We start from the raw sequence: 23,457 nt of genomic DNA, 5'->3' as shown, positions 1-23,457 counted from the left end.
TCCTCCCAGACCGGGGCACGAACCCGTATCCCCGGCATCGGCAGGCGGACTCTCAACCACTGCGCCACCAGGGAGGCCCTGTATGATCCTTTTAATGTGCTGTTGGATTCTGTTTGCTAGTTTTTGTTGAGGATTTTTGCATCAGTGTTCATCAGTGATATTGGCCTGTAGTTTTCTTTCTTTGTGACACCTTTTTCTGGTTTTGGTATTAGGGTGATGGTGGCCTCATAGAATGAGTTTAGGAGTGTTCCTCCCTCTGCTGTTTTTTTGAAGAGTTTGAGAAGGGTAAGTGTTAGCTCTTTTCTCAGTGTTTGATAGAATTCACCTGTGAAGCTATCTGGTCCTGGGCTTTTGTTTGTTGGAAGATTTTTCATCACAATTTCAATTTCAGTGCTTGTGATTGGCCTGCTCATGTTTTCTATTTCTTCCTGGTTCAGTGTCTGCAGGTTGTGCATTTCTAAGAATTTGTCCATTTCTTCCAGGTTGTCCATTTTATTGGCATAGAGTTCCTTGTAGTAATCTCTCATGATCCTTTGTATTTCTACAGCATCAGTTGTTACTTCTTTTTCATTTCTAATTCTATTGATTTGAGTCTTCTCCCTTTTTTTTCTTGATAAGTCTGGGTAATGGTTTATCAATTTTTGTTTATCTTCTCAAAGAACCAGCTTTTAGTTTTATTGATCTTTGCTATCATTTCCTTCATTTCTTTTTCATTTATTTCTGATCTGATCTTTATGATTACTCTCCTGCTAACTCTGGGGTTTTTTTTTGTTCTTCTTTCTCTAATTGTTTTAGGTATAAGGTTAGGTTGTTTATTTGAGATGTTTCTTTTTCTTAAGGTGGGCTTGTATAGGTATAAACTTCCCTCTTATAACTGCTTTTGGTGCATCCCATAGGTTTGGTGTCATTGTGTTTTCATTGTCATTTGTTTCTAGGTATTTTTTGATTTCCTCAGTGATCTCTTGGTTATTAAGTAGTGTGTTGTTTAGCCTCCATGTATTTGTATGTTGTGCAGATACTTTCCTGTAATTGGTATCTAGCTTTTTTGATTTCCATTTGCATGGAATATCTTTTTCCATCCCCTCACTTTCAGTCTGTCTGTGTCCCTAGGTCTGAAGTAGGTATCTTCTAGACAGCATGTCTGCATGACATGTCTTGTAGACACATGTCTTTTTTTTTTTGTATCCATTCAGCCAGTCTAATTTTTTGGTTGCAGTATTTAATCCATTTACATTTAAGGTAATTATCAATATGTATGTTCCTATTACCATTTTCTTAATTGTTTTGGGTTTATTATTGTAGGTCTTTTCCTTCTCTTGTGTTTCCTGCCTAGAGAAGTTCCATTAGCACTTGTTGTAAAGCTGGTTTGGCAGTGCTGAATGCTCTTAGCTTTTGCTTGTTTGTAAAGGTTTTAATTTCTCCATCAAATCTGAATGAGATCCTTGCTGGGTAGAGTAATCGTGATTGTAGGTTTTTCTCTTTCATCACTTTAAATATGTCCTGCCACTCTCTTCTGGCCTGCAGAGTTTCTGCGGAAAGATCAGCTGTTAACGTTATGGGCATTCCCTTATATGTTACTTGTTTTTCCCTTGCTGCCTTTAATATTTTTTCTTTGTATTTAATTTTTGAAAGTGTCGTTAATATGTGTCTTGGCATGTTTCTCTTTGGATTTATCCTGTATGGGACTCTCTGTGCTTACTGGACTTGATGAACTATTTCCTTTCCCATATTAGGGTAGTTTTCAACTATAATCTCTTCAAATATTTTCTCAGTCCCTTTCTTTTTCTATTCTTCTTCTGGCACCCCTATAATTTGAAAGTTGGTGTGTTTAATGTTGTCCCAGGGGTCTCTGGGACTGTCCTCAGTTCTTTTCATTCTTTTATTCTGCTCTGCAGTAGTTATTTCCACTATTTTATCTTCCAGGTCACTTATCCGTTCTTCTGCCTCAGTTATTCTGCTATTGATCCCTTCTAGAGAATTTTTAATTTCATTTATTGTGTTGTTCATCACTGTTTGTTTGCTCTTTAGTTCTTCTAGGTCCTTGTTAAACGTTTCTTGTATTTCCTCTATTCTATTTCCAAGATTTTGGATCATCTTTACTATCATTATTCTGAATTCTTTTTCAGGTAGACTGCCTATTTTATCTTCATTTGTTAGGTCTGGTGGGTTTTCCCCTTGCTCCTTCATCTGCTGTGTTTTTCTGTCTTCTCATTTTTCTTAACTTACTCTGTTTGGTTTCTCCTTTTCACAGCCTGCAGGTTTGTAGTTCCTGTTGTTTTTGGTGTGTGTCCACAGTGGCTAAGGTTGGTTCAGTGGGTTGTGTAGGCTTCTTGGTGGAGGGGATTAGAGCCTGTGTTCTGGTGGATGAGGCTGATCTTGTCTTTCTGCTGGGCAGGTCCATGTCTGGTGGTGTGTTTTGGGGTGTCTGTGGCCTTATTATGATTTTAGGCAGCCTCTGTGCTAATGGAATGGGTTGTGTTCCTGTCTTGCTAGTTGTTTGGCATAGGGTTCCTGCACTGTCGCTTGTTGGTCATTGAGTGGAGCTGGGTCTTGGCGTTGAGATGGAGATCTCTGGGAGATTTTCACCATTTGATATTATGTGGAGCTGGGAGGTCTCTTGTGGACCAGTGTCCTGAACTTGGCTCTCCCACCTCAGTGGCACAGCCCTGATGCCTGGCTGGAGCACCAAGAGCCTGTCATACACATGGCTCAGAATAAAAAGGAGAAGAAAAAGAAAGAAATAATCAGATAAAATAAAATAAAATATAATAGTTATTAAAATAAAAAATATTAAGAAAAATAATTTTTTTTAATTAATAAGAAAAAAAAAGGACAGACAGAATCCTTGGACAAATGGTAATAGCAAAGCTATATAGACAATGTCACACACAGAAGCATACACATACACACTCACAAAAAGTAAAAGGGGAAAGAATATATATATATCGTTGCTCCCAAAGTCCACCTCCTCAATTTGGGATGATTCGTTGTCTATTCAGGTGTTCCAGAGATGCAGGGTACATCAGGTTGATTGTGGAGATTTAATCCGCTGCTCCTGAGGCTGCTGGGAGAGATTTCCCTTTCTCTTCTTTGTTCGCACAGCTCCCGGGTTCAGCTTTGGATTTGGCCCCGCCTCTGCGTGTAGGTCGCCGGAGGGCATCTGTTCTTCGCTCAGACAGGACGGGGTTAAAGGAGCCGCTGCTGCTTCAGGGGCTCTGGCTCACCCAGGCTGGGGGGAGGGAGGGGTACGGATGCGGGGCGAGCCTGCGGCGGCAGAGGCCGGCAGGACGTTGCACCAGCCTGAGGCGTGCCGTGTGCTCTCCCGGGGAAGTTGTCCCTACATCACGGGACCCTGGCAGTGGCGGGCTGCACAGGCTCCCGGGAGGGGAGGTATGGAGAGTGACCCAGGCTTCCACACAGGCTTCTTGGTGGCGGCAGCAGCTGCCTTAGCGTCCCATGCCCATCTCTGGGGTCCGCGCTGATAGCCGTGGCTCACGAGAAGGCTAAGTCTCTTTAGAGGGAGGTAGGATTCTGAGTGTTGCTTGTCTGGATTGGAAGAACTCATTGTGTAGATCTATTGAATTCTAGTTGTAAATGAAGGGGAGAGTGGGCCATTGGTTCAGATCACAAATTAGAAAGACTGTGCTCTGGCTCTGGGAATTTGCTTGGTCCAACTGCTTTGAAAAGTGCAGTTTTTCTTGCTTCTCTTTGGCTTTGTTGAATTTTGCCCTTGAATGTCATGAACATGCCATTGCCATCCCTTGGTGACTTCTAGAGTGTGTTAGTTCAGGGTAGGTTAGGCTATGTTGTGGTAACAGCTCCACCATCTCAGGAGCTTATGGTTTTTCACCACTACTCCTGGTCCACGTCTGCCTAGGTAGCTGTCCTGGACAGCGTTCCTTCAAGCAGTGATGTGGGGATCCAGGCTTTGACCATAGTGCGGTGATGCCACTCTCAGTCTTTCCACCATCACCACAGAAAGGCGTGAGAGACGACCAGGGTTTTTGTTTTCAAGCCTGGATATGGCAAATATTCCTGCAACCTACAATTATGTTGGCCAGATCCCAGTCATAAGGTCCCAACTTAACCTTAAGGGGGGCTTGGAAGTGTGATCTTCCTGTGTTATTAGTAAGCATGTAGCTAGCCTCAGCCAAATTCTGCCAGAAAGCCATCCCTTCCATGTTCCATTCTGCACTCTACGTCACAAACATGACCATACTTTAATGGTCCCCCCCGCCCCGCAAAGAGTTCTTTGACTTGTGTTGTTTTCTTTATCTAGGTCAATTGGCTCTCCTTCTTCTGATTTGGATGAGGTCAAAATGAACACAGTGTTTAATCATACTGCTTATAATAAGCAGTGATTAATTTTCTTTCATCATCTTAATTGCACTGGGAGAGTAGGAAGTCTGACCCTGCTGCTTCCTTGATGACGCGTTGCCTTGTTGCTCCATCTTCAGCAATCCCCTTAGATTCTCCAGAACAGCTAGCATTTATAGTCCACACCAGAGGTTCTCAAACCTTCATGTGTGTCAGAATCACCTGAAGGTCTTACTAAAACACAAGTTGCTGGGCCCCAGCCCAGAGTTTCAGATTCCATTTGCTATGGAGTGGGGTCTGAGAATTTGCATTTCTAGTAAGTTCCCAAGCAATGCTGATAATGCTGGTCTGGGGATCGTCCTTTGAGAACCACTGGTGTATACCAAGTATTTTAACATGAAATTTTGTATCATATTAAATTATTTTCTATTTTTTCCACATTCAAATCAATACATTTCGAGTACCTACTGTGTGCAAGAGCTTTTGCCAGCTGGTGTTCATGGTTATCAGTTATATTTCAAGGGCATAATTTTTATGTATTGCTTTTTTTTTGTCATGTTAGTAGGTAATCACTTCACACTTACTGATTGCTGTGAACCAATGCAGTTGACTTCTGTTGTCTCACCTTTACTTAAAACAGTAAGTGATTGTCAAAATGAACATAGACAATATGCAAACATGGTGATTGAGATTGATTATGAAAGCCTGTGATGTAGTCTTTTGACCTCTCAGGTCATCTTTTGGGAATAGACAGTCTTACTCTGTTAACATCATCTGGGAGCAGTTTAATAAACATGGCATGTGAGTTGTTCAATTTCATGTCCTTGGACATACTCAGTCAAAGGTACTGCAGAAGCATTATAGGTAATTAGACTTGGCTCTTAATAAAAAGGCATTTTGACTTTACATAGATATTAATGGAGGTGAGCTACATATCCTCCAGACTACGTTTAACTCAATAAAGAGGTTCTGAGATTGTAATTTTGCCCTGATGCTTCTTGCCCAAAGGTGAATTTTACTCAAGTGTATTGATCCTATTTTATTTTAAAGCTCAGTATGTTTGCCATGGGACATTTTGGCTCCAAAAAGGACCCAGGAGTTGGAAGTCATATAATGTTCTGTAACAATCTCAGCTACCTAGGAATGATTATTGTTCTGCTAACATTTAAGGTTTGGACTCATTTTCCTGAAATACTTCATAACTAATTTTCTATTATAATCTAAAATTTCACCTCAGTATTAAAAAATTAACTCTTATTTGCACTTTGGATAGAAGTTGTATGTAATATAAATTTGATAAAAGTTAAGTTTCTCTGAAAACATTTTAGAAGATGAGACATGAAACTTTTCATATTTATACAATAAAATCATCCACACCAGAGTAAGTCCCACTCTTCTCTCTCCCTCCAGCCACCCCCCCTCTCTCTCTGTCTCTCTTTTCCACCACTTTTTTTTTCATGTTTAATGTGTTCAAACACTTTTCTGGCTCAAGTTGCAAAAACATGTCCAAAGTTGTTGGGAATAGGCCATGAGAAGAAATTTTCTATTTAATTTTATTCCACTATTTCTAGCTCTTCCGAGGAACAGCCTCTGGCTCTTTCTTCAGCAATGCAATTTTTTTCCCCTCAAATTGGGACTGCTTTTTGATCTTCTGGAGTTCTACAAGAGAATAAATATGGATGTAGATAAAAGGGAACATATGAATAGAATATATTTAGACTTTCTAAAACCTTTGAACAATATTTGCATAAAAAACTTATTAAAAGTTGAGTCACTATAGCATTGCCTGTATTTGTCAATAACAGCAATCGGTTTAAAGTATAGAAGAAAGTAAAGTAATAAAGGGGCATTTTTCTGGGAGGAAAAGTGAATTCATAGAAATCAATTCTAGGGTAGATTAGAGGTAATGATCTCTAAAGTAAGTGGGTAAGCTTTGAAGGCAATACATTGATCTTCTAGATTCCAAGTTGGTTTGGGTATTTTGAGGCTACATGAATACTGTGAAAATTAACAGATGCGTATGTGTGGATACTTATAAGGGAATATGTTTTGGAGTAAACTCTCACTTCTCATTCTGAGGAAATCCTTTGGTAAACAAAATTAAACCAAGGTCTATATTGTAGAGCCTTGTGGATATCTAAGAATAGACAGAGTATGTAGTGTTTCCCAAGTTTATTGATCATGAATCTCTTTTGCCTCTGAGCACTTCTAACAATTCATGAGATGCTAGCAATCTGTAGCTGACAGTTTTGGTAATGCTGACCTAAGTTATTGTAACTGGGTGACAGTCATTCTTAGGAGCCATTATTGTATGTTAATTAAAACAATTGTCCTGAGCATTAAATGATCAACCAGTGTTGAGAACTATCAAAAAGGATATTAAAAACAAGGTAGAAAATGTATACATTATTCATAACTCAAAATCATGGTTCTTTTGCACCTACTTTATCAGACAAAAGAGTTCTATCTAATGGCAATTGCTTCCCTAGATTAAATTCTTTTTTCCCCAAGAACTTTGGTTTTTCAGTTTTCCTCTTTCTCTCTTTTATCATCAATCTTGTTCTCACTAGAGGTTAATTCTCATTTTTATATACTTGAAACATACAGAAAAAGCCTTCCTTGTCACCAGTGTCCTCTAGCTGCCTCACCATTCTGTTCCCTTTCATAGTTAAACTTCTCAAAACACCTGTCTACATAAGCTGACTTAGTTTTCTCATCTCCTATTCACACTCCAGTTTAGTTTCCACCTCTACCACTATCCTGAAACTGCCTTTTTAAAAGCCGTCCATGAATTGCTGATAATGAAACGAAGCACTATTAATAGTCCTGCATAGGTAACAGGCATTACATGCACTACTGTACTAATGCCCATCTATCACTGACTGAGGGTTACTCCAAGGGATATTAACTCCCTGGAACTCCTGGTCTGCCTTGCTCAATTCAAGAATGTATGTGGATGGAGCTTCCTAAAAAACTAAAAGTAGAACTACCATATGATCTAGCAATCCCACTCCTGGGCATATATCCGGAGAAAACCATAATTCAAAAAGATACATGCACCCCAGTGTTCATCACAGCACTATTTACAATAGCCACAACATGGAAGCAACCTAAATGTCCATTGACAGAGGAATGGGTAAAGAAGAAATGGTACTTATATACAATGAAATATTACTCAGCCATAAAAAAGAACGAAGTAATGCCATTTGCAACAACATGGATGGACATAGAGTTTGTCATACTAAGCTAAGTAATTCAGAAAGAGAAAGACAAATACCATATGATGTCACCCATATGTGGAATCTAATTTTTAAAAATGATACCAATGAACTTATTTAAGTAATAGAAACAGACTCACAGATTTTGAAAATAAACTTAAGGTTACCAAAGGGGAAATGTGGGACGGGGTGGGGGGGCAGATAAATTAGGAGCTTGTGATTAACGTACACACACTACTATATATAAAATAGATAACCAACGAGGACCTACTGTATAGCACAGGGAAATCTACTCAGTATTCTGTAATAAGCTATATGGGTAAAGAATCTGAAAAAGAATGAATATATGTATATGTATAACTGAATCACTCTGCTGTACACCTGAAGCTAACACAACATTGTAAATCAACTATACTCCAATAAAGGTAAAATAAAAAAAGAATGCACATGGAAGGCTGCATCCAGTATACACAGAATGTTGAGTGCAGAAGGCATGTGTTTAGGCATCAACATCTGTGACAACCCAGCAACAGGATAAGCCTGGATAATCTGGTGTGAATGACTTTGAACTTCTTGTTTTTAGTCAATTCTCATTTGCTCAGAAATTAAGCCATACCTTTATCTGAGCATGATCCAGCCAAAGAGGCTCAATGAATGCATCTGTAGAAGGATTTGGAAAATCTTAAAATTCTTAAACTTGCTTGGAAGCACTTGAATAAGGCAATTGACTATTATAGCATGGTAACCTTGATGGGGAGAGTTTACATGAGGTTCGAGATAGAATCATCACAGCAGTATCAGCATCTGAGATAGAATCATCACAGCAGTATCAGCCTCTGACTGGCTGATTATAATGGGAAATTTAATCCACAAATTGGCAGCAGTGCCAAGGGACTAGAAAACTCTACAGCTGTTGTTGGCTGTAGTCCAGCAAGCTCACCAAGACTCAGCCCAGAATCACCAGCGTTCCCCTTTGGTACAAGTTATTTTGCAAGTGACTGCTCAGTGTGGTCTCAGACTTGTGGGATTACAGTCATTCCATGTTGACTTCCTAGCTCAATATCCTCTTCCCTGCCTGTTCTCCCAGTTTTCTAGTCTGATCTAACTTTGGTGTTTCAAACCGGTAATTACTGCCTCATTGTGAGAAGTACTTTGCATGTTTAGGCTGGTCCCTACTTCCTGTGTACCAAGAAGAAGAGAGAGAGAGAGACAGAGACATAGAGAGAGAAAAGCATCCTGGGTGCACCAAATTCTGCCTAGAGCTGTCTTGTGGACCGTGTCATTTTTCAGAGGCTGCTGCCTAATATATTGTAGTCTCAGGAGCAAGCAGGTAGCCAAGTGTAGTGGAAGGTACCTGAACCTTGTGGTTAGAGAGAAGGAGTTCAAATCCTTCCTCTCCACCTTATCAACTGTCCAGTCCTGGACACATTAACTCTCTGCACCTCAGATTCTTACATGTAGTGTGGAAATACTAAGACTCACCTGATAGGTGTGTTAATAATAACAATAATAAAAAGCATCTAATAAAAGAGATACCTTTTGCATGAATAAATACTCTGCATTCTGATCTCTCTTGGTAGATGATCAAACCAAAAATAGACGAATGACTCCTGTCCTTTGAGACAAAAACTCAACAACAGTTTATTTGAGCCAGAAGAGATAAGGGTGGCCAAATCCAGAACTATCCCCACCACATTTTTCGTCAGAGAGATGGATGCGTACTTCCAGTTATGGCTTAATCCAGTTATACAGCAGGATTATACTAGGCTATATTTTTTTCCTGTTTAACTATAATTCCCTTAAAGGTTGCTATGATGAATAAAGCAAATAAATAGAATTTCTTTCTCACTACGGATTTCATGTTAGAAAATGTGTAGTCTTGTGGGTATTCAATGTGACCACAAGATAAATAGGGCTTGTTTACCAGGGAAGCCAGTGTGGCAGATCACCAATATGGCTGATGATGAAATTTCACATATGGGATACTAAACACACAAACAAAATTTAATTTAGAAATTCAATAGCCCATCAAAAGAATTGAGGACTAAATTAAGTCAAGATGGTTTCTACCCAGGGAGCATCTTCTATGTGCTCTTGGGCTTCTGAAACATGCTCTGCAAACTTACTTTTAACTTGCCCTCTGTAGGCCATCATTTCCTAGGTGTAAAATACGGAAATTAGATAATCTTTAATTAGTTAGTCTTTAATGTCTTTTCTTGAAATTTTAAGTGTATGGAACTTTGAGTAAGGTGAAACAGAGCTCACAATTATTTAGGTACTATTGGGACTACTCACACTATCTCTCAGTAAATCAGCTGCCAGCTGTCACATGTCATATCTCCTTTTGTTTTTCTCTTATTCATTTCCTCAGTAGTCTCCTTTGACGCATCTTAAAGTTCACTAGTTTTCTCTTTTCTTGTGTTTAATCTGATGCTAAGCCCATCCAGTGAATTGTTAATTTTTTCTATTGATTCTTTCTATTTTGTAAATTCAGACCGACTCTTCTGTAGCTCTGAAATGTTACTTGTATAGCTTCCAATTCCTTGTTGGCATTTTAATGTTTTGCTTTTATTAGTTATGAGCATAACTAGTACAGTGTTGTTTACAGTTTAAATCTAATGATTCTAATTGTCCACTGGATTCCCAGTGGACAATTTCTTTTGTCTCTTTTCTGTTGATTATGGCTTATGTTGTTTTGTCCAGAGGGGAGTAGTTCTTTGATTATTTCCTGGACATACATTTGAGAAGTTACAAATATAAATAATGTGATACCAAGAGTGATACTGGCTTTCTCAAGAGAGGATTTTTCATCAATTCTTCCAGGGATCTGAGGGTGCTCGTGTTCTATGAACAAGGCTTGGGTTCCTCTGGGTCACCTAGATGATCCCTGGAATTTTCTAAATCCATAACTCCACCTCAGAGTGGAGACTTTGAGCGATTTTGTGTTAGGATTTATACTTTGGCAGAGTTAAATTCTGACCTCCTCATTCATCCTTAGGGTCAGTCAACCAGCTTACATGTATCATCTCAATCATTTTTAAGGGTGCAGTTCAATAGAGTAAATACATTCACATTGTTGTGCAGCCAATCTCTAGAACTCTCTTCACCTTGCAAAACTGAAACTCTGTAATGGTTAAACTAAAACTCCCATTTCCCCTTTCCCTGTTAACCACCATTCTGCTTTCTGTCCCTATGAATTTGACTACTCTAGGTACCTCATATAAGTGGAATCATGTACTATTTATCTTTTTGTGACTGTTTTCTTTGACTTAGCAAAATGTCCTCAAGGTTCATCCATGTACAGTGTGTCAGAATTTCCTTTCTTTTTACAATTGAATAATATTCCCCTGTATGTATATACCACATTTTGTTCATCCACTCATCTGTTGATGGACATGTGGGTTGTTTCTACCTTTTGGCTTTTGTGAATAGTGTTGCTATAAACATGGCTGTTGGCTTTATTTCCCTGACATCAAATGCATGGTGTCTTTCCAACAACACCAATTCTCTAACTGATTCTCTGACACCAATTGGGTGTCCAACAATTTAATTCAGTTCTGACACTAACTACTCAGAATTAGTGTAGATTCCACGAGTTAAGCAGTTCAGTTTCACAAGAAAGTTCCCAGTTCACATGCCAGCCTAAACAGGGTGCCCGGGCTACCCACATTTTGCTTGTCCAAAAACAAGCTCAGGGTTTCCCATAACCCCCTCCTCAGGTTCAATACTTTGCTAGAATGACTTATAGAACCCAGAAAATCACTTTACTTACATTTACCAGTATATTATAAAGGATACAACTCAGGAACAGCCAAATAGAAGAGGTGAATAGGGCAAGGTATAAGGGTCCGGGGGAGTGGAGCAGAGCTTCCATGCCACCATCCCAGTATCTCAGTGTGTTTGGAAACTCCCCGAGCCCCTGTGTTTAAGGGTTTTTATGGACGTTTCATTACGTAGGCATGGTTGGTTAAATCATTGGTCATTGGTGATTGAACTCAATATCCAGCCCCTTCCGCCTCCCTGGAGGTGGGGAGAGGATAGAGCTGAAAGTTCCCCCCTTCTAAGCAGGGCTTGGTCTTTCTGGTCCCCATCTTGAAACTACGTAGGGGCCTTCTGACTTTGGTCATCTCATTAGTACACAAAAGAGACTTTATGGCTTACGAAATTCCCCAGGGTTTTAGAAGCTCTGGGCCAGAAACCAGAAACAAAGAGTAAATATGTATTTCCTATTATATCACAGGTGTCCAACTGTGTCTTCAAGACCCTGCTTCCAGTTCTCTTGAATATGCCCAGAAGTAGAATTGCTGGATAATATAGTAATTCCATGTTTAATACTTTGAGGAACTGCCTACTGTTTTCCATATTTAGCTGCACCAGTAATGCACAAGGGGCTTTTGTTTCTTTGTTTTCCTATGTCAGTGGGATAGTTGGTCCTAATTACCTGGTCAGTCATTACTGGAAACCATTATAGATTTGATGTTTTTCCGTATGACATACACAAGTTTCTAAAATGAGAATGTTGGTTCAGTTGGCTTCTGAAAGAGCAAGAGTACTTGTGAATTTTTTTCAAATGTCTTCTAAAGATCTAGAATCTTACAATCAGCAGATAATTTAAGGAATAAAGGACTCCAGGCTTTATCTAATTTAAGGTCTTTATTTTGAAGACCAGAAAACAAACTTCATGAAGGAAAAGATGAAGAAAAAAACTTTATGAAGGAATTTAGGTTTTATGTGCTCACTAATTCTCCTTAGTAAAAAGTGCAGGGGAAGTTAGCTGATAGTTTTCACTTGCTGACTCTATTTGTTGGTCTTAGACACTCAACAAACACTGTATAAGCTACAAGCCAAAGGGAACATAACCTGTGAACAAAACATTCTGCTAACATGATTACAAAATATTGAAGTTTATGGACCAGGCCAAGCCTGAGATAAAATATTTCCACTTCTAATACAAGCTCCAAAATAGACTTTATCCTTTAAAAGGTTTTGATCTACTTTGGGATCATTATGTAGACAAAGTCTTAAAAGGAGACGAAAATGTTTCCTCGAAGTTTCCCTTTGTGATGGATATGTTAGTCAAGCTCCTAATGTGTTTAGACACAAACATCTTAAAATCAGGAAGACTTTATTCTTACTTATCTTTCTAGATGCAATGTAAGTCCCATTTAATGCATGTCCTAATGTTACAGATGAGGAAATGGAGATCCTCAAATAGGGCAAAAAATTGGTACCAAAGCAGGGCTAAAAGCCCTTTAAACTCCATTTAAAGTGGAGTTAGGTTGAACTGGCTTTGAATTTTCTACCTTATATAATACTTTCTATTTTAAAAATCTGGAATGTGTTTTGTGTTTACCAAGTAGCTCTGCAACTTTTCAATGCATTCTTCCTATAACAATAGCAACAACAAAATTTAGAAATCACTTGTAGGGGAGCAAAATTTGCCACCCCAATATGTCTCTTTGGCATGTAGAGTCTTTCAAGCTGAAAAGAATCAAGGCCCAAAAGACTCAGGAAGAAACTTTGACCTTTCCCCTAGCTGCCTAAAAGAATGTAGATAGAGGGACTATTCCAGGAAGGGAGTTATCACCAGAGATAACTATAGCTATGAACTAGGTGTGTAGACAGGGAGGAACCTAGCAAAGTCTGTTTGTTAAAATTCCTTTCTGTGTCCCATTGTCTCTGCTTGGCCCAGCAAACATTTGTTTATCAATCATCTGCTTTTCCATCCCCTTCTAAATTGCCTTCCTCTTCTTTGAAGTCCGAGGCCACTACCCTCAACATCCTCTTCTGTCTTTAGCAGAAGATGGTATTTAAGGGTTTTGGCCATTTTGGTGAGTTATTCAGTTTTACTGGGTCTCTCCTATGTGTACATGTTATTAAACTTTTGTTTCACTTTCTTCTATTAATCTGTCTCATGTCAATGTAATTCTTAGACCAGCCAGAAGAACCTAGAAGGGTAGAGGAAAATTCCTTCCTGACACATTCCTTTCTCTCCATTGTACCCCTTCATGGAATGTCTTCTTTCCTTCACTTTTTCAAAATGACAGTAACGATTATTAAACAACATGACAGTACTGAGCAATTCTCAGGCTATTTACAAGTAGAAAAGATTTCATTACAATCTGGTGTAGTTGCTCATAAACTAGAAAACAATCTGAATAAAACTAATTTATAGAACTACAAAGTCCCAGTGATACTGTGTATGCACACAGGTGTGTGTAATATTTACATTTGTGATAAAAACAACCCCAAGTTGGAAAAAGGTTAAACTTTGTTTCCTTCTCAGAGATATTAGGGCTGAATTACTCAAAACCTTCAACCTGCTAGGGTCCCCCTGTGTATTTATAAAACTGTAACGTTAAGGAAAATTGCTAAGCAACATGAAAGCAGCATGGTGCATCTATGCTGTCATTAATGGGGTGCCATGGTTATTCTGAGGGGAGATGATGGGCAATTCCACCAGAGCAGGACAGTTAACCAGGGCTTTTGAACTTTACACAGGGCCTAGGAAGTCAACTTTCAACCTGAAACATCCAAAGTATGTATCCCCTGGTTCTTGGACAAGTCTGTGCTCTTTCTTCCCAATTGATTCATAGCAACATTTGCCAGGTACATGCCCCTTTAAGGGGCAGACAGAAGAAGAATTTTTGGGAATAAATATAAATGCTCCAGAGTCTGGTCAGAATAATCCATAATTAATTTTGGTGCCATTCCCATGCAGAAATCCAAGCCCTAAGGAAGTAACATAAATAGTTCAGTGTAAAATTATTCAGCGTTTTAAAGCCATGGTTGGGTAAGCAGCACAGGCTCTCTTGTAATGGTGTGTTAAAATGAAAAAAGTCAGAGGCTATTTCCTAGGATATTTTCTTTCTTTTTTTTTAACATTTTTATTGAAGTATAATTGCTTTACAATGGTGTGTTAGTTTCTGCTGTATAACAAAGTGAATCAGTTATACATATATCCCCGTATTTCCTCCCTCTTGCATCTCCCTACCTCCCACCCTCCCTATCCCACTCGTCTAGCTGGTCATAAAGCACAGAGCTGATCTCCCTGTGCTATATGGCTGCTTCCCACTAGCTATCTATTTTACATTTGGTAGTGTATATATGTCCATGCCACTCTCTAACTTTGTCCCAGCTTACCCTTCCCCCTCCCCATGTCCTTAAGTCCCTTCTTTAATAGGTCTGTGTCTTTATTCCCGTCTTGCCCCTAGGTTCTTCATGACCGTTTTTTTTTTTTTTTTTAAGATTCCAGGATATTTTCTTTTCAGTAAAATGAAATAGAATGGAAAAGATATTATGGATCTATAATAATGTACACTATCCTTATGGGAAACAGAAAAACGTAGTGCTTCTCAATCCCCTTTCACACCCTGACATACAGAGAAATTTAGAATTATTTGAATGGCATCTCTGGCCAGAGGTGATTGGTCTGGGTCTCTTCTGGCCACCCTAAGGAGTAAGGGATCAATATCTCAGGCATTACTGCAACTTTTTCTCTGTTCTAGAGTCCCATGACTGTGGTGCGGGTTATTAGAAAGGTCTCACCAGAGTTAACACTACATAATTCTATGTGCCAGGCACTGTTCTAGGAGCTGTATATATCTTAACTTATGTAATTTCCACAAGACCTACAGCACATGTAATATCATTATCATTCCCAAGTAGCTGAGATGTAAAGAGACTAAAGAATTTGGCCCAATTGCTGGTAAGTGTGGAGCTGGGATTTGGACTCAGTCTCAGCAGTCATAAAGGGATCTACACTTCTAGAACCCAGTAGTACTTGGATATTTGTCTACTTTGTAAATAAACTACACATCACTTCTGACAGCATTGTTCATTGTGATGTCAGGGCTATGAGAAAAAGGGTGATTCAGGGAAAAGTGTCCAACAAAGTAGTTGTGACAGAGAAAGCAGGAGTTGGGCAGAGAAGAGAAGGATCCACAAACTTAGGAAAAGTTTACTGTAAAGTTTGTTGCCACTGAAATAGGTTTAGAATTTTAAGGCAACTTCTGGAAATTGGTTACTTTTTGTCAGTTATAATTTTGTATTTATGGTAGCTGCCCATTTGGATCTGCTCCAAGCAGCTTTGCCTCTTTAATTCCACAATCCCTGGCTTAGATCACTAAGAACTGAGATTAAATATAACAGCAGACTTCCAGTTTCTGGTCTGACATGTAAAAAGCTTAGAAGTTGTCACTGTCCTAACGACAAGGAAAAAGCTGAACAAACTTGAAAATTCAACAGCTTTTCTCAGATCTGTCAGAGAACTGACATCATGGGCTAAACTGTTGCTTCCCAAACTGGAGAGACTGACAGGTGAATACAGAGAGTCACAACTTACCAGAATAGAAATCCCTGCAGGAACCAGTGCTGGGGTAGGAAAACCGGAAATGTAATTGACAAATAACAGGGGGCTCAGTGTGGACACTTTCAAGAGTTAAAAATTCCAGGGGGACTCGGTAATGAGGGGGCCCACACTTCTGTGCGTTTCACCTCTAGGAGCTTTATTAGGTCCTTATGGTGTCAGAGGACTGACACTACCCATGTCAAGACTTACTATAAAGCTACATTAATTAAGACAGTGTGGTATTGGTGAAAGAACAGACAAGTATATCAATGGAACAGAACAGAGAGTCCAGAAATAGACCCACATAAATATAGTCAACTGATCTTTGACAAAGGAACAAAGGCAGGGCAGTGGAGCAAAGATAGTCTTTTCAACAAATGGTACTGGAATAACTGGTCATGCATATGAAAACAAATGATCTAGATAATCTTTACACCCTTCACTAAAATGAACTCAAAATGGATCATAGACCTAAATGTAAAATGCAAAACTATAAATTTCCTGGAAGATAACATAAGAGAAAATGTAGCTGACCTTGGGTATGGTGATGACTTTTTAAGTACAACACCAAAGGCACAATTCATAAAAGGAATAATTTGTGAGCTTAACTTTATTAAAATTAAAAATTTCTGCACTGTGAAAGACAAAGTTAGAAGACTGAGAAGACAAGCCACAGACTGGAAGAAAATATTGCAAAAGACATGTCTTATAATGGACTGTTACCCAAAATATACAAAGAACTCTTAACATGCAAAAATAAGAAAACAAACAACCTGATTAAAAAATGGGCAAACACCCTGAACAGAAACCTTACTAAAGAAGATAAATAGATGGCAATTAAGCATATGAAAAGCTGTCCCACATCATATGTCATATGGAAATGCAAATAAAAACAACAGTGAGAGACCACAATGCACCTATTAGAATGGCCAAAATCCAAAACATTGACAACACCAAATGTTTGCGAGGACAGGAGCAACAGGAACTCTAATTCATTGTTGGTGAGAATATAAAATGGTACAGCCACTCTGGAAGACAGTTTAGCAGTTTCTTACAAAACTAAACATCCTCTTACCATATGATCCAGCAATTATGCTCCTTGATATTTACTCAAATGAATTGAAAACTTATGTTTACATAAACAACTACACTTGGATGCTTATTGTAATTTTATTCACAATTGCCACAACTTGGAAGCAACCAAGATGTCCTTCAGTAGGTAAATGGATAAATAATCTGGTACATCCAGACAATGGAATATTATCCAGCACTAAAAGTAAATGAGCTATCAAGCCATGAAAAACATGGGGGAGATTAAATGAATATTATTAAGTAAAAGAAGCCAACCGAAAAGGCTACATACTCTATGATTTCATCTATATGACATTTAAAAAAATTATGGAGATAGTGAAAATACTAGTAGTTGACAGAAGTTAGGGGAGAGGGAAGGATGAACAGACTTAGCACAGAGATTTTTTAAGGCAATGAAACTACTGTGTATGTTACCGTAATGATATCTTGTTATACATTTGTCAAAACCCATAGGATGTACAACACCAGGAGTGAGCCCTAATCTAAACTGTGGACTTTGATAATGATGTGTCAATGTATATTCATCATTTTTAACAAATGTACCCCTGTGGTATGTCCATGCGGGACATGCGGGATGTCCATGGTAGGGGAGGTTGTGTGTATGTGCATGACGGTATATGAAAACTTTCTATATTTCAGCTCAACTTTGCTGAGAATCTAAAACAGCTCTAAAAAATGAAGTTTATTAAAAACAGAACAAAAAAAGAACAATCCAATTCTTATGTTGCTTTTCTGGAAAATAGGAACTCCATTAAAAGAGTAAATATATATGTGCTAAGCATTCATTATCCATATTTAAAAATTTTCATCAGTAGCTACAAAAGTTATTCTCTTTCAAGCAAAACTGAAGCAATACAACAACTAGACATAAAAGACATAAATTAAAATCTCCTCTTTAAGTTTTAGAGTAGGGATGACAAATAAGGTTCATCTTTAGTATTAATTCTGCTGGACTAAGAGTGGCAGCAGGAGGCTATGTCCAGGCTCATCAAAGAAAAAAAGGAACCAGTTATATCTGTTCTGGAATGGAGGGATGGTGGTATTAATACGTTTTATGGTGAATGTAATCTCTAAGTAAACACTTTGTTATTGTAGAGGCCAGAGGCCAACTGTAGCCAATACTCTATGCATAACCACTCTCCTCTAGACTGGAGATGTCTTTCAGCTCCTAAGCTCCTTTGCTCTGGGTCACTTGCTCCAGAATTTAGGATATCAAGTGACAGGTTTTCTTTCTCTATTTGTCTTCTTGGAGAAAAGACATTTGTATCTCTTTGCAATTTCAGTTGTTTTTCTAAAATGATCTTGACTTCCAAGTTGATTTCCAAGTGGCTCCTTTTAATTGTGGCCTGATCTTTTTATTTAAGTCAGAATAAATTTAAGGGAAAACTCACACTGGGTATATCCCTATAGGGAGATGAAGTGAATAATTATAGACAGTATGAAATCTACCACACTGATAGATTGTTAGTCCCCAACTCTGCTCATCATTTGTATGAAAAATATTTAGAATATAGTAAACATATTTAGAATATAGTAAAACAATTCACTAATTTATTTACCTCTGAATTTTTAGTAGGTGGTCTCAAACTTGGATTTATGAATAGACTTTACTCCTTTCCTCTTTCTCAACAACGTGTGTGTGTGTGTGTGTGTGTGTATGTGTATGTACACTATTATCCTTTTGTTTCATCATCAGTACTTACCTGACAACAGCCCAGGGGGAAGGACATGGGAAATGCTGCTGTGCTTTGATGCAGTAAAGAGAAAAAGCATTGGGCAGGCTTCTTACAGACAGCATGAAACATTTTATTTTGCTTCTAGAGTGCTTAATTTTGGTTTCATTAAATTTCTATACCTGTACCATCTTCAGTAACTCAGGGATGCTTTATAAAAATAATCAATTAAAGCATATTAGATGAAACCCATTTCAGCCATATTCTCAGCTACTGGCTTTGCCCCAAATGCTCATTAAAAATAAAAAAATATTATTTTCTGTTCAGCCACAAGTGGTTAGAACAAGATTTTGATTGTACTTTACCCGAACCACCTGAATCTCACAATTCCCTTGGGATGCAAGCTGGAGCATTCCAAGTTATGATAAACCTGCTGTAGCTCTGTTAGGGACTCATACTAGGAAAATATCAGCTAGGAGTTTGCAAGGCATCTATGAAATTTACAAGTGCATAGATAACATTCTCCAAGGATGTTTGCACAGCCTTAGTAAGACTGCGTGCGTATTTTCTGCCTTTATAGTCTTCACCTTTCATTCAGTATCTCTGAAAAAGTGATCCTGAAATCACTCAGTCAGATTAACAGCTTGACTGCTGGTGTGAGCTCAGTTCCTCTCGGGGGGTATTTTCTTTGGAAAGCAACAATTTTCAATGTTCTGCAGGATTAAAAAAACGCTTTCAGGTATGAAACATTTTGGTTATATAATTTAGATGCCATATATATACACACACACATATATATATATGATCCCCTATATATTTCATAGTTCACATTTCCATATGTCTCTCTATGCATCTATGTATGGTGTGTATAATATATATAAATATATATATATTATATAAATATATAACTACTTTAAGTATCTCAAATTGTGTTTTTGTGCTGCAAATAGATTTATAGAATGTGATATGTAATTCAGAGGTGATTTGTTCTGACTCATTCTTTTCAGTTTAGACCGGGACCTGAGGTAATGCTGAGTTCTGGTGAGTAGATGTTTGGTTAACAAGTTCCAGTTATAGAGTTTATTACATTCTTTTTATCCAAGGTTCTGATCTGGCAGCCTATTTTAAACTCAATGTCACTGTCTCTGTCGCCTTGTCACCTCCACATCTTTGACATGTATGAAGCGTTCTCCTCTTTACCCCCTCCCACCATACTTGCTCTTTGTCTGGGCAGTTGCTACATGTTCAGTTTGCAGCTTTGATACCATTTCTCTGTCGTCTTCCCAGACAGTCCGCCCCAGATTGGGATGAGTGCTCCTTCTGTAGCTTCCCAAGGCATCTCCTGCTGTCCTTTATCTTGGCACTTACCACAATGCATTGTAATTCTCAGTTCATTTATTAAGATAATCTCCCTTCATTAGACCAGTAGCTCCTCTAGAACAAAGGCTGACTTGTTCACCATTTTATCCCACAAATCCAGCAGTTTGGCACAAATTCAGTGCTCAGTATATATTTGTTGAATGACTGAACGAAGAATCTGGTTTCTATTAGGCCCAACCTAATTTTTTTACCCTATCAAATTCACAGTACTTTAGGAACGCAAGCCAACCAATTTATACTTTTGATTTTTGCCAAGTAGATTTTGAGATGATTGAAAATGTTATCTGTTATTTTTGCCTATTGACATTCGTGTGTGTCACTTCCATGAAAACCTGAAAGAAACTGTACTAATATTTGGAATGACTACTCCTATCTGTTCTCAAAACCATATGCCTTGATATCACAGTTACTCTCTTTCCCATCTGTTCAGCAGACAGGGCTGTTCCTGATGAAGGGAGAACAAAATCATTTCTGAGGGCAGGATCTGCACTGAGCCAAAATCAGACAGACCAGGATGTACCATTCAGGGACCAACACCTGACAATATTGATGATGGGATGGTAACAGCCATGAACATCGCCTCCCACCTCCAACTCCATATCATACTTGTACCTAAAATCTATCTTGTTTCTCAAGACTAGGTTTATGTTTGCTTTAAAAAAGGAAGCGCTCAATTCACTTAACTGCAACTAATTGTTTATTAAAAGAAAAAAGTATTTGATGAAACTGTTAATGTAATTAAACAAGGAGGCCATTAGACTGAGGTGGCTCCAATGCCTTGGTTGTCCATGTGAGCAAACCAAAGCCTGAAGTCAGTCAATGCACTCGTATCCGAGAAAATGAAACTTAAGGACAACCAGCCACAAACAGCCAACCAGCCTTTGCAAAATAAGGCAACTGCTTAAGCCATAGCCAATCAAATAATTTACTTGGTTTGCTTCTGTGTCTCCTATATAAAACCCCTCTCCCCAGCTCCTGTTTGTGGAGTGTACCTAACCACTTTTAGATGGATGCTGTCTGATTTAAATCAACGTATGTGCAAAGGATCTCTGGAAAATTTCAATGTGCCACAGTTTACCTTTCAACAAAACTAAACCTGGTTTTCCTTTAAATTAACGAATGGATGTATGTGGGCATACACCATACCATGGGTGGTCCCTGAGATGCGGCTCTAGAAACACTTAGCCATGAGTGTGAACAGAGGTGATGGTCAGTAGTCATGAGTGACTTAAGAGGTAAAAGTGAATCCCCCTGCCCCAAAGTTGTAAAGATATGAAGGGCTTGAAGGATTTGCGAAAATAAAATAGCTACCTCGGACAAAAAGGATTTAGTGAGAGTAAAACAAGATATGACTGGTCATTCACCTTGGTTGAATTTAGCTTATTAGAAGAGCTAGGCATTCTTGGATTAATGAGACATTGAAGGTGTAAGTTTTGTTAGGTTTGGGGAGGCTTGGTGATGCAGGCTAAGAGTTTCTGGGTTCCCAAGCCCTGGGTACTTAGAAGGGGTGTGGAGGGTGGGTGGGTGGGATGCTGCCATCAAAAAGGCAGATGTGGGCACCAGGAAGGAAAATAGGCTGAGGATGAAGAGGGCATGATTCCTTGGGATTCGATAGGCCAACCTATGTGATATTTTACAGCCCAGTAGGCTGACGTTCTAGTTTCTTGGCAACAGGCACAAAGATTTCCATAAGCACTTCTATTGTTTTAAAGCATCTCTGGACATTGTTATTAAAATGGGGAAAACAATAAAGGAAACACTGACCTTCCACACTGCACCCTATATAGGCTTGAAGCAGAAATAATGTTTTGAATTTTCTCTTTCTGATTAGATTTCAGCTTTGTGACTATGCTTTCCAGTTCTTTGTATAGAGTTGCCTTTAATGAAGCATGTAGGCTGGAATTAAAGATAGCCGTATCTCACAGCCTCACTTCTCTGCAGTTACAAAAGTGTGACTGTTCAGAATAGATGCACAGACATTTTGCAGTACACAAATTCTGTCAACATCCCAAACTCTCCCAAAGCTCCTGCCAAGAAAATGCATCTAAGCAGGCTGGGTGGACCCACATGCCAGCTAAATGCTGTCACTGGTCCAGTTTAATCAGACATCTTGCTAATTTGCTAATTTACATTCGGAGATTTTTGTTTTTTAGCTCATTAAATAAATTGGAATAAAAACCTGGCTTGTCAATTCTTCCATTCCGTGTTTCTGCATAACCACTTGAAGAAAAATGTAGCTTTGCAAGCAAAGATTATTTAAGTTTAGATTATTCACAAGTGGGTATGTGTGAGTTTTTAATGGGTTAATTTAGTCATCATTTCTATTTTTCTGAACCAGTGTGTGTGTGTGTGTGTGTGTGTGGTGGGTGTGCTATTTGTGTGCGTGTTGAAGTGATTGTCTCAGAATATGAGGTGGAAGGTGCCAGGAAAATGGGCTTCCAGGAGGTCATTTGGAGAACTTTATATGTGTCCCACTGACCTTGGACCAAAAGGGGTTGACTGTTACGGCAGCAGGACAAGGAACACACACTGCCCTGGGAGTGGACCCCCTGCGTACGGGCCTCGCTGGGCCAGATGGGGTCACAGGTGCAGAGAGATGGCCTAGGTCTTACCCATGAGAGCCTCCTGTTGGGGCGAGCAGACCACAGCAGAACAGATTTGGAAGGTCTCTGGGAAGAGTAAGAGACTAGCAGGAATACAGATGCAACCACCCAGGAATTGCTGGGTGAGAAACTTCCAGCAACTGAGGCAAGAAGAGTGCCTTAGAGGAGCCCCTAGGAGGACCCTACCACTGTAGTGTCAATAGAGGGTGTTAATAACAAATGAAAATACCTAAATAGGTACAAAATATGCAGTTCAATTTGATAACTGTGCAGCTAAGCAGTGAATGGTTTTCTGAAGTTCAGTTTTAACTGGGTGTCCTGTGTCTTATCTGGTAACTTTGGCTATCAGAAAAAGTCAGATTTCAACATCTGCCAGGCTAAGAGAGCACAACGCTAGCTGAAGACCGTATTTTTCAAGAAGGAAATTTACTTCCATGCTTTATGATCTGGAGGGGTCAGAAGCTGAGTTAGAAAGAAAAGCGAGGTAACTACACAAGGAAAAAGAGAGGCTCAGCCGATTGCTGCCTCCCCTCCGCCTAACACAACAAGTTTGAGTTGGGAAGGTGACCTGGCATAGCCTGTCTGAAGGGCAATGGTGAGAAAGAAGAAAGTGCTTTTTTCTTTTCTGTCCTGTCACATCCGCCTTGCTCAATAAACTGGTCACCTGTTTCTTTCATGCAGCCAAGCTGGTTGTCTGAAGCAAAAACAAAAAGAAAGGATTTGGGAATTTGTTCTGTCTGGCTCTTTCTGTTCAAGTGTATAACTAAGACTTAATTATATTGTTCAGGCTTAAAAAAGAAACAGCTCATCAAGTGGAAAGTACT

This window comes from Mesoplodon mirus, assembly GCF_964341445.2.
Source record: "Mesoplodon mirus genome assembly, chromosome: 13".
Classification (NCBI taxonomy): Eukaryota; Metazoa; Chordata; class Mammalia; order Artiodactyla; family Ziphiidae; genus Mesoplodon; species Mesoplodon mirus.
This window is presented reverse-complemented; position numbering follows the sequence as displayed.